This window comes from Ambystoma mexicanum, chromosome 4q (genome assembly GCF_040938575.1).
Source record: "Ambystoma mexicanum isolate Mex_15411 chromosome 4q, UKY_AmexF1_1, whole genome shotgun sequence".
Lineage (NCBI taxonomy): Eukaryota > Metazoa > Chordata > Amphibia > Caudata > Ambystomatidae > Ambystoma > Ambystoma mexicanum.
This window is the reverse complement of record NC_090928.1, coordinates 282,764,301-282,780,111: the sequence shown is the minus strand read 5'-3', so window position 1 is coordinate 282,780,111 and position 15,811 is coordinate 282,764,301.

The window sequence follows — 15,811 nt, the reverse complement described above, 5'->3', positions numbered from 1 at the left end:
GTATTCTGAAGATCCCAGATTTAGACAAAATATGGAATGCATATTTCACCTACTCTTTGAAAGTGAACTAGCAACTTTATGTTACAGAGTTTCACACATATTAAAATCAGGATCCCACTTTCAAAATATGACAGCTACACAATTATTACAAAAAGTGCAACAAAAGGATGAGGTTTTACAATCAAATATTACAAATCTATTAGCAAATATGCGTGGTACTAAAGAGTACTGGTTTCAACGTCACAGATATGTACGTTGTATGATCAGAAACCTCGGCCCACCCACTTGGTTTGTTACATTAAGTTGTGCAGAATATGCATGGGAAGATTTACATGATTTCCTACGCATATCAAATAAAAACAAAACAAACATAGATATACTAACACCAGGAGAACTTTGTTCTTTGGATCCTGTTAATGTTTCAAGATATTTTCACCATCGCTTCATTGCTATGCTACATTTTATTTGTAATAAAACTGTTCCTCCCCTTGGAGAAGTGCAAAACTTATTTTGGAGAAAAGAATACCAAGCCAGAGGAGCACTACATATCCACATGCTTTTATGGATTAAAGATGCTCCTAAATTTGGTCAAGACAGTGATGCCACTGTTTTACAGTTTATTGAAAAATATGTCACTTGTGAAATTCCATCAGAATCCACAAATAGTGATCTTCATGCACAAATTTTCCAATTTCAAAAACATAAATGTGGCAAATATTGTCGTCGCAAATACAAAAACAAAGGGAAATACTACACCAAATGCCGATTTGGTTTCCCTGGACCATTTACAAATACAGGTCAAGTGAACAACCTCATGTCTTCAGTTAGACATAGTGTTAAAGGTAAGTCACCTAAAAATACATATTGCATAAAAAGAAAAGAAGAAGACAAATATATCAATGATTATAATGCAATCATTGCCCACTTATGGAATGCAAACATAGATGTGCAGTACATTGCAGACAATTCTACTGCAGTTGCACGATATGTCACAGCATACTTAACCAAAGCAGAAAAGACAGAGCTCCAAGACCTCTGGAATGACCTGTCATCAGATAAAACAGTGTCTCAGTAATTATACAGCTTGGGTATAAAAATGCTCTCCCATAGAGTATGTGGATCATATGAAGCAGCTGATGTTTAACTGGTACTGCATTGTATGGTAAATATGAAAATATAGTATGGCTAAGTCTTGGTCCAGCTAAATCTAGAAAAAGAGTTCTAAAAACATACGAAGATATAGAAGCAATAGCCAAACATGATCCCAACAGCCAAGTCATTTTAAAAAACAATTTATTGGACACATATTACCCCAACAGAAGTAATACTTTGGAAACCATGTGTCTATACCACATAGCCCAAAACTACACATACAAAAATAATATAAAACCTGATGAAAAAAAAGGTAAATACAGAGTGACAATCTGTGAAGGCAGCTTAGTTAAACTCACTAAACCAAATTTAATTAATCATATCAAATTGTCATTGAAGACTCCTCAACATAAAGAAATATATTACATGTCGCTGCTACAACTCTTTAAACCATGGAGAAAAGAAGAAGAAATACTAGAAAACTATGACTCATATGAAGATGTTCTCAAAGCTAAAGAAAGCACTATAACTGATGTAAACTTTACACAATACAAAACAATGTTGCACAATGAACAGCAACACGAAGAAGAACTCCAGGCCCAACTAGATAAAGACACTCCTGACAGTAGTCAACCTTCTGTAACAGGAAGCCAAGAACCACTGGGAGAACCACTAATAATAAATGAGGCAGAATTAGCTATGATAGAAGTAGAAAACACCATGTGTCAGTATGAAGATAAAGAACACTTAACTATACTACAATCAAAACTAAACAACAAACAACGTAGCATTTTTGAAGAAGTAACAAATCAAATTGCACATGGTGTACAACATGAAAATAAAGAATGTTCCTGCCATAATTATAAACCTATGCTACTGTACGTCAGTGGTGAAGCTGGTTCTGGCAAAACATTCCTAATCAAAATCATCAGTAAATTCCTTCAGCAATTGACAAACAACAAACTGTCAGCTGTTGTCACTGCCCCCACAGGTTTAGCTGCCTACAACATAGGTGGTGTCACTTTACACAGATTACTACTATTGCCAGTAGAACACCAGAACAAATTAGACTATTACAAACTTTCTGCAGAAGCTGCAATGGAACTACGCAGAGTATTAAAACAAATGGAAATGCTAGTAATAGATGAAGTGAGCATGGTCTCCAACCTAATGTTGGCTTTGATTCACCTCAGATTACAAGAAGTACTGAAAACAAACTATGAAGAGCTCTTTGCAGGAAAACACATTATTGGTTTCGGAGATCTTCTTCAATTGACACCACTAAAAGGTGAGCCTATTTTTAAAACATTAGGACACAAACTCTGCCGTAAAACTGTTGGCAGCATTGGAAATGTCAACCTTTGGCAACATTTCCAATACAGAGAATTAACAGAAAACATGCGCCAATCTGCAGATCTCACTTATGCCAACATCTTAAAAAGTATCGGAGTTGGTATACTCTCTAAAGAAGCAGAAACAATATTGAAAACCCGGCAAATTAATGCACTTTATGGCGATAATACATGTGCTACAGATGTTATGGAACAATTAGCCCACAAAAATGTCAATTGCATGGCCTTAATGTCAACTCTTGCAAGCTGTTTCAAATTCAATGAAATAATGTTAAGTAAAGAAATGCAACCAATAATGGAAATTAGCGCCACAGACAAACTAGATGTACATGGTATGACACTACCTATGTGTGACCAAGCCACAACAAGACGAAATACCTTAGAAAATTCTATCTCCAACACAGCTGAGTTGGAGAAAATATTAAAATTATCCTGACAACACGTATAGTGTTTATGGAATAAGACAACAGTTGGACTGCTGTGCTGGAATGGTGAAATTCACTATAAGCTCACAGGAAGATCCACACTAATTTCTAATGTACTTACTACAAGTAATGGGAAACAAAAACATACCTATGAATGAAATCTTCCAGATTTCATACATGTGGAAACATACATGCACTCTCTGCAACAATGGGACACAAGAAGAAATCCCCAATGAACGCTTTGTATATATATCAATACCTAATTGTGAATCCATTCCGTTTCAGCCAATTGTACAAAATGCAAACCATAGTACATTATGTTCTACCTGCAATTCAGATAATCGCTCCACGTTAGTAATACAAACACATAGTAAATACGTAATACTAATACTAATGCTTCTACGTTACAATGCAGATGGTACCAAAAAGAACTGCAAGCTGACTGGATTCACACATGGTCAAATATCACTTGGTAAGAAAACCTTCACAACAATAGGTATAATCTACCTCGCAGGAGCCACAACCAATTCAGGGCACTACACTGCATATATAAAAAAGAAATGTAGATGGTTTCAATGTAATGATAGTACCATTACTCTAAAGCAGAGATTACCAGCAAATCTTAAAAACACTTATTTAATGTTCTTGAAACCAAAATTTGATAACTAAACTGTAGTTAAACCTCAAGTAAACTTGTAGTAAAAAATATAAACTGTTAGAATATTCCAAAAGCTATCTAACTGCCCAAAGATTCTACAACACTTAATCACATAAATGAATACCACTAAATTAGAGCAAAAAATAGACAATTAGAATACGCCAAATGGTATCTAACTGTCCCAAAATTTAACAATATCCAAACAGATAAATCAATACCACTAAAATATATCAAAAAATAGACAGTTAGAATACGCCTACTGGTATCTAACTGCTCCAAAATTTCATAATATCCAAACAAATAAATAATATGTTACTGCTCCAAAAAAAATGAAACAACCCAATATATAAAGCATTAGCCAGAAACAACAAATGAACACTGAAAACAAACAAACAAATAAACTGTAGCATAACAGAAAAAGGTTTTTTTTTAATCCAACATGAATTTTTTTTTCCTCCCACAGACCCAATCATTTTAGCAACGAACACAGAAACTGAACAAATTGTACAGTACTCTGGTTTGTAATCTACTAAATATGAGGGTCCAAAAAAAAATGTTGATTATACAATGTAAAAAGTCATTACAAAATACTAATACTAACATGCTATTTTCTTTTATCACAGGAATTAACAAGAAATACATGTACTCCAGTTACTAAACCAAACAGTAAGTATATTATACACTCTATGCCCTGGCCACAACCATCACAGCATGTCACACCCATAGTATCTTATAACTTTGTTCCTTATCAATTTGTTTTTGACCCAAAGTTATAAGCAACTATAAATGTGATATGCTGCGGTGGTTGTGGCCAGGGCATAGAGTGTTGGGTGCATGGCCAAATGGCCATGCACCCAACACTCTATGCCCTGGCCACAACCACCGCAGCATATCACACCCATAGAGTAAAACATTTCAACTATGGCCTATGGAAACTTTTAATGTCCGCGGACATTACCAGTGTTCCTAGAACACTTTCAATTTGCCAGCGAACAATACGGACAGCATCTTCAGAACACCCCCTACGAACATTTCAGGACAACGCGAAAGTTCTTAGAACACTTTCAACTCGACAACGAACAATACGGACAGCGTCCTAAGGGCACCCCCTACGAACATTTCAGGACAACGCGTGTGTTCTTAGAACACACCCCCAATTTGTTTATGTGCAAACATTTCAGGACAACGCGAGAGTTCTTAGAACACTTTCAACTTGACAATGAACAATACGGACAGTGTCCTCAGACCACCCCCATTATGTTTATTTGCGAACATTTCAGGACACCCCGAGTGTTCTTAGAACACTTTCAACTTGCCATCGAACAATACGGACAGCATCTTCAGTACACCCCCTGCGAACATTTCAGGACACCACGAGAGTTCTTAGAACACTTTCAACTCGACAACGAACAATACGGACAGCGTCCTCAGGACACCCCCTACGAACATTTCAGGACAACGCGTGTGTTCTTAGAACACACCCCCATTTTGTTTATTTGCGAACATTTCAGGACACCGAAACAGTTCTTAGAACACTTTCAACTTGCCATCGAACAATACGGACAGCGTCTTCAGGAAAACCCCTACGAACATTTCAGGACAACGCGTGAGTTGTTAGAACACACCCCAATTTTGTTTATTTACGAACATTTCAGGACACCGAGACAGTTCTTAGAACACTTTCAACTTGCCATTGAACAATACGGACAGCGTCCTCAGGACACCCCCTACGAACATTTCAGGACACCGCGAGAGTTCGTAGAACACTTCAGGACAATGCGTGTGTTCTAAGAACACACCCCCATTATGTTTATGTGCAAACATTTCAGGACAACGCGAGAGTTCTTAGAACACTTTCAACTTGACAACGAACAATACGGACAGCGTCCTCAGAACACCCCCATTTTGTTTATTTGCAAACATTTCAGGACACGGCGAGTGTTCTTAGAGCGTCTTCAGGAAACCCCCTACAAACATTTCAGGGCACCGCGAGAGTTCTTAGAACACTTCAGGACAACGCGTGTGTTCTTAGAACACACCCCCATTTTGTTTATGTACGAACATTTCAGGACAACGCGGGAGTTCTTAGAGCACTTTCAACTTGACAACGAATAATACGGACAGCGTCCTCAGAACACCCCCATTTTGTTTATTTGCGAACATTTCAGGACACCCCGAGTGTTCTTAGAACACTTTCAACTTGCCATCGAACAATACAGACAGCGTCTTCAGGACATCCCCTGCGAACCTTTCAGGACACCGAGACAGTTCTTAGACACTTTCAACTTGCCATTGAACAATACGGACAGCGTCTTCAGGACACCCCCTACGAACATTTCAGGACAACGCGAGAGTTCTTAGAACACTTTCAACTTGACAACGAACAATACGGACAGCGTCATCAGAACACCCCCATTTTGTTTATTTGCGAACATTTCAGGACACCCCGAGTGTTCTCAGAACACATTCAACTTGCCACAGAACAATACGGACACCGTCCCCAGAACACCCCCATTTTGTTTATTTGCAAACATTTCAGGACACCCCGAGTGTTCTTAGAGCCTCTTCAGGACACCCCCTACAAACATTTCAGGACACCGCGAGGGTTCTTAGAACACTTCAGGACAACGCGTGTGTTCTTAGAACACACTCCCATTTTGTTTATGTACGAACATTTCAGGACAACGCAAGAGTTCCTAGAACAATTTCAACTTAACAACGAACAATACGGACAGCGTCCTCAGAACACCCCCATTTTGTTTATTTGCGAACATTTCAGGACACCCCGAGTGTTCTTAGAACACTTTCAACTTGCCATGGAACAATACGGACAGCGTCTTCAGGACACCCCCTGCAAACATTTCAGGACAACGCGAGAGTTCTTAGAGCACTTTCAACTTGACAACGAACAATACGGACAGCGTCATCAGAACACCCCCATTTTGTTTATTTGCGAACATTTCAGGACTCCCCGAGTGTTCTTAGAACACATTCAGCTTGCCACAGAACAATACGGACATCATCCCCAGAACACCCCCATCTTGTTTATTTGTGAAAATTTCAGGACACCCCGAGTGTTCTTAGAACACATTCAACTTGCCACAGAACAATACGAACAGCGTCCCCAGAACACCTCCATTTTGTTTATTTGCGAACATTTCAGGACACCGCAACTGTTCTTAGAACAGTTTCAGCTTACTTGCGAACAAAACAGACACATATTGAGTCCTGAGAACACCCCCCATTCAGTTTATATAGAACATTTCAGAACACCCGTGATGTCCGCAGACAAATCGAACACAAAAAGAACGTCTACCACATAAAAAAGCACAACATTTAACCAATCTCATACCCTTCCATCCTCCCCAAACACTCCTACACACCAACACACTCTACTAAATACACATTTAGAACAAACTTTCACCGCGCTGTCCGCTGATGTCCTCAAATTCAAGATGGCGGGCGCTACCGGAAATCTGACGCGCTTCACGCTTAACACTGTCCAATCAGCGAACACGCCGCATGTCCGTGGAAATCACGCAAGCCGATTGGCCAATCAGGACACTGCCCGCGGAGCGAACAGGGAAGTGTGTCCGCGGACCAAACACAGATATCACTAATTTTTTTTTACCTACTTTTTGGTCATTTTAAAAGAAACTACTGGACAGATTTTCACCAAATTTGCAAAAGCACGCTTTCGGGACCAAACCGCTGCTCCTGGTCCAAATTTGGTGAAAATATATCCAGCGGTTTGGGCTGTAGGTGTGAGCCCCCCTATGACTTTGCCCCCCCTGGACGAATCCTCGCCAAACTTTGCAATAGAATTCAGAGTGGCCCATATACTTTTTTTGCAAAGTTTGGTGAGGATTCGTCCAGGGGGAGCGAAGTTATAAGCCGCCCAAAAAGTACTCTTCCTATGGAAACTAGCGTGGCCATGTAGTATATATATATATATATATATATATATATATATATATATATATATATATATATATATATATATATATATATATATATATCCCAGTTACAGAGGCACTAAAGCCTTTGTTTCTTGTAGAGCTGCACTCCCATCACAGAGATTGGTTTCACCAGTTCACGGCAAAAATTGTCGAAAAATAAAATTATTGGGGAGCACCCAAAACAAACTGCTAAACGAAGCTTTCAGGAGTAGAAAAAAGCTTTATTTAGATAATGCAGTTTAAAAACAGCTTCCCAAATATTTTCATGCCAGAGAAGCTGACCGACGCGTTTCGCCACACTCCTGATATATATATATCAGTGGAGAAAAAAGACATATTTAAACCAAAAAAAAGTTAAGATTAGTACCTATAAAAAAGGTGGAGAGGACAAACGGTGGGAATTTTGCATGTACTATTCTGTAAATATTATTCTGAGAATATGAGTGTAAGGGCTGCAGCCTGCTCCCTGAGCACGCTGCCTATCCAGCTTCACACTCTCACTCGTGTTGCATTCAGCCCAAAGATACACGGGGAGCGGGCTCCTATGTCTTTTTTTATTCGTGGGTTAAATGGAACTGCCGCCATACCTCCCCCCCAATGCCGGCCTCCCTAATCCCGTCACTTCTGCAACGGCAGCCCTGCCCCTAACGATGTGGTGTGGCTGTCAGGTGTTTACTGCACACCATGACATCTCCCCCCTTTTTAAAGCAATGGATCACTCATTGTTCCTTACCCCATCTCCTCAATCAGTCTGTGGGGTTTCATGCAGCTTCTCTGTGGCCTCACTGAGATGCGAGGATTCGGCGGGGTTCACCTCCTCGACCTCCTTCTTCGCCAGACGATTCCCCTTCACCTAGGTAGGGTGCGTCTGACCCTCTCTCATCAAAATTGTCCTCGATGAGTTCTTTCTCAGGCTCTGGCGGGATCGCCACCTTCTTGAAGTGTGACACATTCTAGTCACCGACGAGTGTCTCTCCTCTTGAGCTGTGACCATGGTGTCCTTCCTTTGCATCACTGTCAAGTGTTCTGGTGTGAATGTGGCATCTTCCTTTCTGCTCCTCGGTTGAGATATTAGCACTTGATCCCCAGGTTCCAGAGCAGATTTGTGAGCCTGCCTCTGCGCACCTGCTCTCTCTTTCATCTTACTCTTTTCCTCAAGGTCCTTGTCCCTTGATTGTTGTTCTAGTGGGGTTGGTGGTGTGAGGTTGGGACCTTCCGGTACCCTTGTCATGACAGATATCTTGAACATCGGATCGGCCGGGCACACCCCTGTGGTGCTGTGTGGGGTGTGTCGGTATTCTCTCAGAAGTTGGTCGAGGGGCTGCTCAAAAGGCTTGTTAAGAATGGTGGCTATCTGTAGTGTCCTCTTGATATTTGCCAAGAACATCTCGACGATGCCGTTGGCTTGGCGCCATCGTGGGGTTATTTTCTTGTGTTGAAAACCCATATACTTTGCAAACTTCTGGAAGTCCTGGCTGGTGAAAGGCAGGCCATTGTCGGAATTAATGACTCTCGGGATCCTATATGTCGACAACATGCGGTCCAACACAGGGATCACGCATGTGGCAGTCGTACTCTCGACCAGCTGAGCATCAAGGAATCGAGAATGTTCATCAATGAGTACTAGTACATATTCACCACTGCGAAGTGGGCCTAAGAAGTCCACTGCCAGTTCATCCCACACATGTTCTGGAAGTGGTGACATCTGCAGCGGATTAGGGTGAGGTGGCGGGGCTAATTGTGCACACGTCTGGCACCCTGCTACCATTTCCTCTACCATGGCATCAACCCTCGGAAACCACACCTTTTGCCTTAACAAGTGCTTCATAGATACCACCCCCAGTGGCCTTCTTGCACCAGCCGGACTGTTTTCTTGCGTAGCACTTCCGGGATCACCACTTTACAACCCTTCAGGACGACGTGGTCATCTACTATGGACAGTTCCTCCTTGACCAGGTCTAAGCAGCGGATGCCATCCTTTATGGATTCGCTCTCCTGTTTGGCTTGTTGTTTGAGGTGGGCTCTTCTTTCTGACTGAATGCATTGTCTGGCAAAGCGAAGGGCCAGGTCTTGTTCTGACTGAATAATAAGATCAGTCCATTCTAATGGGAGTGGTTGTAAATGGTGGACCACATAGTTGATATATGCATCGGCTATGGATGGCGGTGCTAGGGCCGAGCCGGTAGGGTGGTGGGACAGGTAGTCAGCCGGGTTGTCTTCCTTGCCTGGTCTATGTTTGATATCAAACTTGTAGTCCTGGAGACAGAGCCCCCATCTCGCTATTGTTGGGGGCATTTTGGCTTTGGGATACCTGTAAATCGTCAGCAGAGCTTGGTGGTTAGTTATGACCATGAATTCCTTTCTGTACAGGAATAGATTAAAGTATTCACACTCGAACACCACCGCCAAGCTTTCTTTTTCAGCCTGAGAGTACTCTTGTGCTGGTGTAGGCCACAATGAACATGTTGCCCGGGTCAGACGGGTCCCTTTGTGTCAAGATTGCTCCCGGCCCCACTGGACTGGCATCCACAATTACCTCGGTCTCTCTTCCTGCATCAAAGTATGCTGGATGGTCTCAAATGCTCTTTGACAGCCAATGGACCACTCAAAGGGTTGGTCTTTTTGGGTGAGCAGCCACAGAGGGTTGCCTATGGTGGCATAGTCCTTGAGGTATCGTGAGCAATAGCTCGCCAGACCCAAGAATGATCGCAGCTCTGATGTGTTTTTAGGAGGTTGTGCTTTGTTGAGGGCTGCCACCTTGTCTGTATCTGGCTTCATCCCTTTTTCAGAGAATATGTGTCAGAAAAACCTCAATGACCCCTTTCCAAACTCACACTTTGCCTTGTCGAGCGTGAGGCCTGCCGCCTCCAGTGTGGCGCACACCCAGTGTAGTGCAACGTCATGTTCCGACTTCATCTTCCCGAATACCAGGACGTCATCCAAATAGTTGAGGCAGTTGGGCATGTGTCGTATGACCTTGAAAATCTTGGCTGCCAACAAAATGCCGAAACAGAGTCTTTTGTATCGAAACAGCCCCAGGTGAGTCACAAAGGTTGTGATGTATCTTGACTCGGGCGCAATTTCGATCTGAAGGTACCCCTTTGTAAGGTCAAGCTTGGAGAATACCTTTGCGCTGTGGAGTTTTCTAATATGTCCCATTGTGTTTAAAAATAGGGCAAACTTTGCCCTTGTGCTAATATCGTGTTATTTAGCACTTGCACCGGTGCAAAGTTTCTGTAATCTGGCCCATGCTGTGCAATTGCGTTGGGCTTGCATGCAGTGGCTATAATGCATGGCTATTGTGCTGAATTGCATTCCACGTGTGCTATTCAAAGCGTATTATTTTGTGTGTATTATTCTGGGAGGAGCAGTATATTATTCAAAATGTATTATTCTGAGTGGATAATTCCAAGTGCATTGAATGGGACCTTTGTGTGATTATGGTGTGGGCTTGTATGCAGTACCTGTTGTGTACAGCTATTGCACTGAACTGTATTCAATGCTTGCAATTCCGAGGGTTTAATTCCGAGTGAACCAGTTTGAATGTTTTATTTTTCGTGTATTATTACAAGTGTATTATTCAGAGAGTATTGTTGGTGGTCATGGTGTAAGCTTTTATTCAATGCATGTTGTGTTATTCAGCAGTATATATCATTGTGACTCTATTATTATGAGTATAATATTTTGAGTGTATTATTCAGAGTGTATTAGTCCAAGTATGTTGTGGTAGATCATGTTGTGGGTTTATCTGCAGTGCCTGCTGTGTATGGTACACTTTTTTATCCTGACTGAATTGTTTCGAGTGTATTGTTCCGAGTGCAACGAGTGAAAAACATCCATTGTCCAATCAAGCAAGCGAGAGGCAGGCAAGGAGGAGAGGTGAATGATGTAGGGTGTCCTGACCCACGTTTAAGCTACCCTGCTACAACATTTGGTGCTGTGGGCTTAGGAAATTCAAGATGGCGGAAAACCCACATGTGCGCCGAAATCCAGGAAAGCTGCGCAGTTGTGCGCACACCAAAATGGTTACCTAACTTGCCACCCACCAGGGTAAAGAAAGGTCTTTGTTAACAAAATCCACTTTTACTGATGTCAAAAAGTTGCTGAAATCGTGACTCATTGGACCACTTTAAAGATTCAACCCTTTTTGTGGGGTTCCACAAAACCATCTTACTGTAAGGAGCCCCATCAAAACAATGTTAAGCAAGGATTTACTACCATGTAAGAACCATTCCTGTTTAGAATGCATTAATCCAAGAAAATCCCAAAAATGGGTGCAGTACCAGTACTCACCACTATCCAAAAGCCGGCGTTTTAAAACCCACTGTGTGTTTTTCTGAAGGCAAGCAAAATGCCTATTTCAAACCTTGCAACATGTGCAAAATATTCACTGAACACCAGCAGACATTTGGCAGAATGGAGTTTTGTGTGCCTACAAAATCTGGGAAATGAAGAGCCCAAAAACAATGCTTATAACAAAAATGCTATGGAGTCAGCAGCTTAAGCCTAACTGCAACTGGATTTAAAACCACCAAAATCGAAAATGTTAAATTAAATGAGTGACCTATGTTTGGTGTCACATGCCGTTGTAACTGTTGAAATGTCATAGTTTTGCACTTAGAATCAGCATTCTAGCTGCATGTGTAAAATTACAAGTTATTTTAAAAGCAACAAAAAGTTAGCTGAAGGTCTGGCTTAAGGAACTTGATTTTGCCTAGCAACGGATCCCATCAGGAGTGAAACTTGAGTCACAACTATGTTCCCAGGCCAATGTTCCTTTTGCTGCCCACACTAAGGATATGCCATATATCTGATAATTGAATTTCCTGTGCTCTGCCAGAGAGTGAACAAAGCCCTCTCCACTCAGGCAAAGGTTTTTATTACAGACGTCGTAAAAAGTGGCTTCCTCCTGGAGAAGCTGGGAGGGGCACTGCCTGTGAGAAGCAAGCTGGCTTGGCAGAAACTGGAAAGACTGGTTTCTGTACCATGTGACCTGAAAAGACACACCCCTGCAGCAAGGATATGGTTTTATAAAAAGGGGGATAATTCATAGTGCGGACATGTTTAAAGATGTAAAGGCAGGCGCTCTGTTACCAGTCTTTAGCTTCTCCTCCTAACGCACGTTTTCATGACTTCATCAATCTTCAGGGAGGCTGAGTTACTTTGTTTTTTCAAGCAGGTCTGCATTTCTGTTTCAGGTGTGACAAGTTAATTAGCTCAGAGAATTCTGGTACTTGTATTTTTCGCATTTGAATTTGCTGGCAGGTGACTGGAAACAACTCCCTCCATAGCACAAATCTTCCCCTTGATGGGGGGAGGGGGAAAGCCATGGTTGTGGCTCTCCAATGTAAGGCATGATGGCCCTGCTGCACTGCCTTTCCCGGGATTTCTGTAACAATGTTTAAAGATGTAAAGGCAGGCGCTCTGTTACCAGGATATGGTTTTATAAAAAGGGGGATAATTCATAGTGCGGACATGTGAAAATTTTATAAATGATACCATAATTCTTGTGATTTTTCTGCCCACAGTTTAAGACGTGGTAGGAACCGGTGGTATGTTCAGGGGGGTTTTAGCGGAAAAGTGGATATTACTCTAAATGTGTGCATGTTAAAAATCTGAAACTTCATCAGTTAATGTCCCTACCCCCTGCACACATGTATGTAAAGTTGGGTCCATGTCGGAAATTGAAAAAGCAGTTAAAAAGTCAATTATGTACACTCTTTGAATGCAAGCTCCGAGAATGAGCAGATTTGGACATAGACATGGCTAAATTCAGCCACACCATGTATATGTAATTTCAAACAACTGTGTAACTCTGAAGTATGGATTTTGATCATATATATATTTGGGTGCACAGATGATAAGGGAGGATGTTTCAAGAGATCATAAAATGACATCAATCTGACTCACAGTTCAGTTTGCCAATCAAGCGGAGGAATGGAAGCCTGACCAATGACGAATGAGAGGGGCAAGTCTAGTGATGCAACACACACACCCATTCTCAAGAAACAGATAAAAGCAGAGAGTCAGGACACATAGAGACATTCAATTTCATCTGCCGCTGGAAGCCCTGCCGGAAAAATCCATACTTACCTCCATCAAATTCCAGAAAGCCAAACTAGAGACTTCAATCTATCCAGAGCAGAGACCAGACCAGAGAGAAAGCAGTGCTGTGCCTAGCAGAGACCAGACCAGAGAGAAAGCAGTGCTGTGCCTAGCCGAGACCAGACCAGGCGCTGTGAGCAGAATCCGGAAAGACCTGACCAGACTGAAGATCGTGACCAAGTCGCTTTCCTGTTCAAAATCTCTTGTGAGTACTTAGCAAAACTCAGAACACATCTCTTAGTTTAAATTCATCTAATTCAATCTATTTAACCTAAGTAGAACTGCCTCCTATCTGTCACCTGTCATTTCTAGTAAAATTTGTCATTTTGAAAAAGTGTGCGTTTAAAATTTACAAAACCAAAAACGACCTTTACTAAATTACTCATGTCTCCGCAACCGTTTGGGCTAGAGACTTGCAATAACTTTCATTTGGAAGCTGAGATCCCAGGCTTTCCTAGGACCCCAAAACGGTAGAGATAGTCCTTGCGGTTCCTTTGTAATAGCGCTCGGCGCATCCGCGAATTTTGCCGCGATTTGCAATTTCTTCACATGTAAAAAAACTGCTGCTGCCTGATTTCATTTGCCAGAAATTCGTTTAACCTGCTAACTATCCCTGCATCATTGCTAGTGTGAGCCTGGACTAATATTAACTAGATACCACTCATCCTGAACCTCTAAAAGGGAATTAAGAGCGTTTCCAGCATATTTCTCATTCATTGCTAGCACCTATCAAAGCATTTGCCTGTGTTTTCAAACTTCTGTTTAAGCTTGCTGGATTGAACTGAATTACAGTTGATTGCATTTCTGAGAACTGTGTGTTTTCCTTCCATTTCCTTGCCTTGCATCAAGGGGGGGAGGGGAGTAGCCAGAGAAAAGTGATTACATTGTTTGGTTGAAATCATATTGAGTATTTTCTGTACTGCATTCATTGAATATTGCATCCACCTGAGCTTACATAAAGCATCCTCTACCACATTATACTTTTGTTCCTATTTACCAGTGTGCTACCTTATCCATTTCATGTCAACTCATTAGTGATTAAAGAAGTGTGCTAGTGCCAGATTCTCCGTTGTTAATATTTACCATATCAGATTAAGTGTGATCTTCAATTATTAATTTATTAAAAAGTGTGATATATATTTTAATTTATCAAATAAACCTTTTAAACTTGCAAAACAGAATTACTTCTTGGCTCAGTGGGGTCAGGGGGATTCCAAGAGAGGGGTGTTATACAAGGGTAGTCATCCAGAACGCATGAACTGGACCTAAAGATATATCAATAAGGGTTTTCATTCAGTATTCTAGACTAGGCGTTAACTTGGCTGTAGTGCTGAATTGAATCCTCTTACAAAGTGGGGGCTCGAGCCGAGACGTTGGGTTAGATTTACCAGTTGTGCAGCTTAATACAGTGTGCTAACTGACGGGATACATACACCCGGTCGGATCACCACGCTGCATTACGCTGTGAAGCATTGCTCAAAAGGGACACTCCAAGAAAAGTTCTGTTCTGCAAAAATAAAATACTAACTTCTGTAAGTCAGGACAGAGACCAATCTCTAGAATGACGACCTTAGTAGACATGAAAATAGCCAGAGAGCACCTCTTGCATAAGCTATTTGTGAGAGGTGAATGGACCGAACAGGGCCAGGATGTGTGGTTGCAGGCCATCACACAACAGGTCACTGAAACAGGGTCAGATATATATAGAGATCAGGGTCCCTTACATGTGGCCCTGAGTGAACTATATATGGCTCCTAAAGCCAAAGAGGAACACAATAAGATCGCCAGGATAGCAGCATACCTGTACCTATATATGGGAGACATGCAGGATAGATGTGCTGAAAGCCAAAATCTGGCAAATAGGCAACAGATGGCATTACAGAAGGTCCAATCTGATCTGGACTCTTCTGAGCAGAGGCTGCAGAGGAGCCAGGAGTCAGAAAATGACAGCAGACTGTACATTACTAAAATAAAGGAGGATATGGATGTGCTGCAAAAGGAAAAGTCAGAACAGGATACTAGATTTCTGGCCCTGCAGAAGGAGCACCAAGACAGTTTGGACTCCTTACTGCAGAGCCAGAAAAAGCTGGAGCAACAGATCAATTTCAACAGGGCATGCACAGAGCAGGTAGCCACCCTGCAAATCCAACTAGACAGAGAGAAAGAGGAGAGCAATAAACTGATCCTGAAAGACCTGGATACCCAGGCAGAGTTTGATCA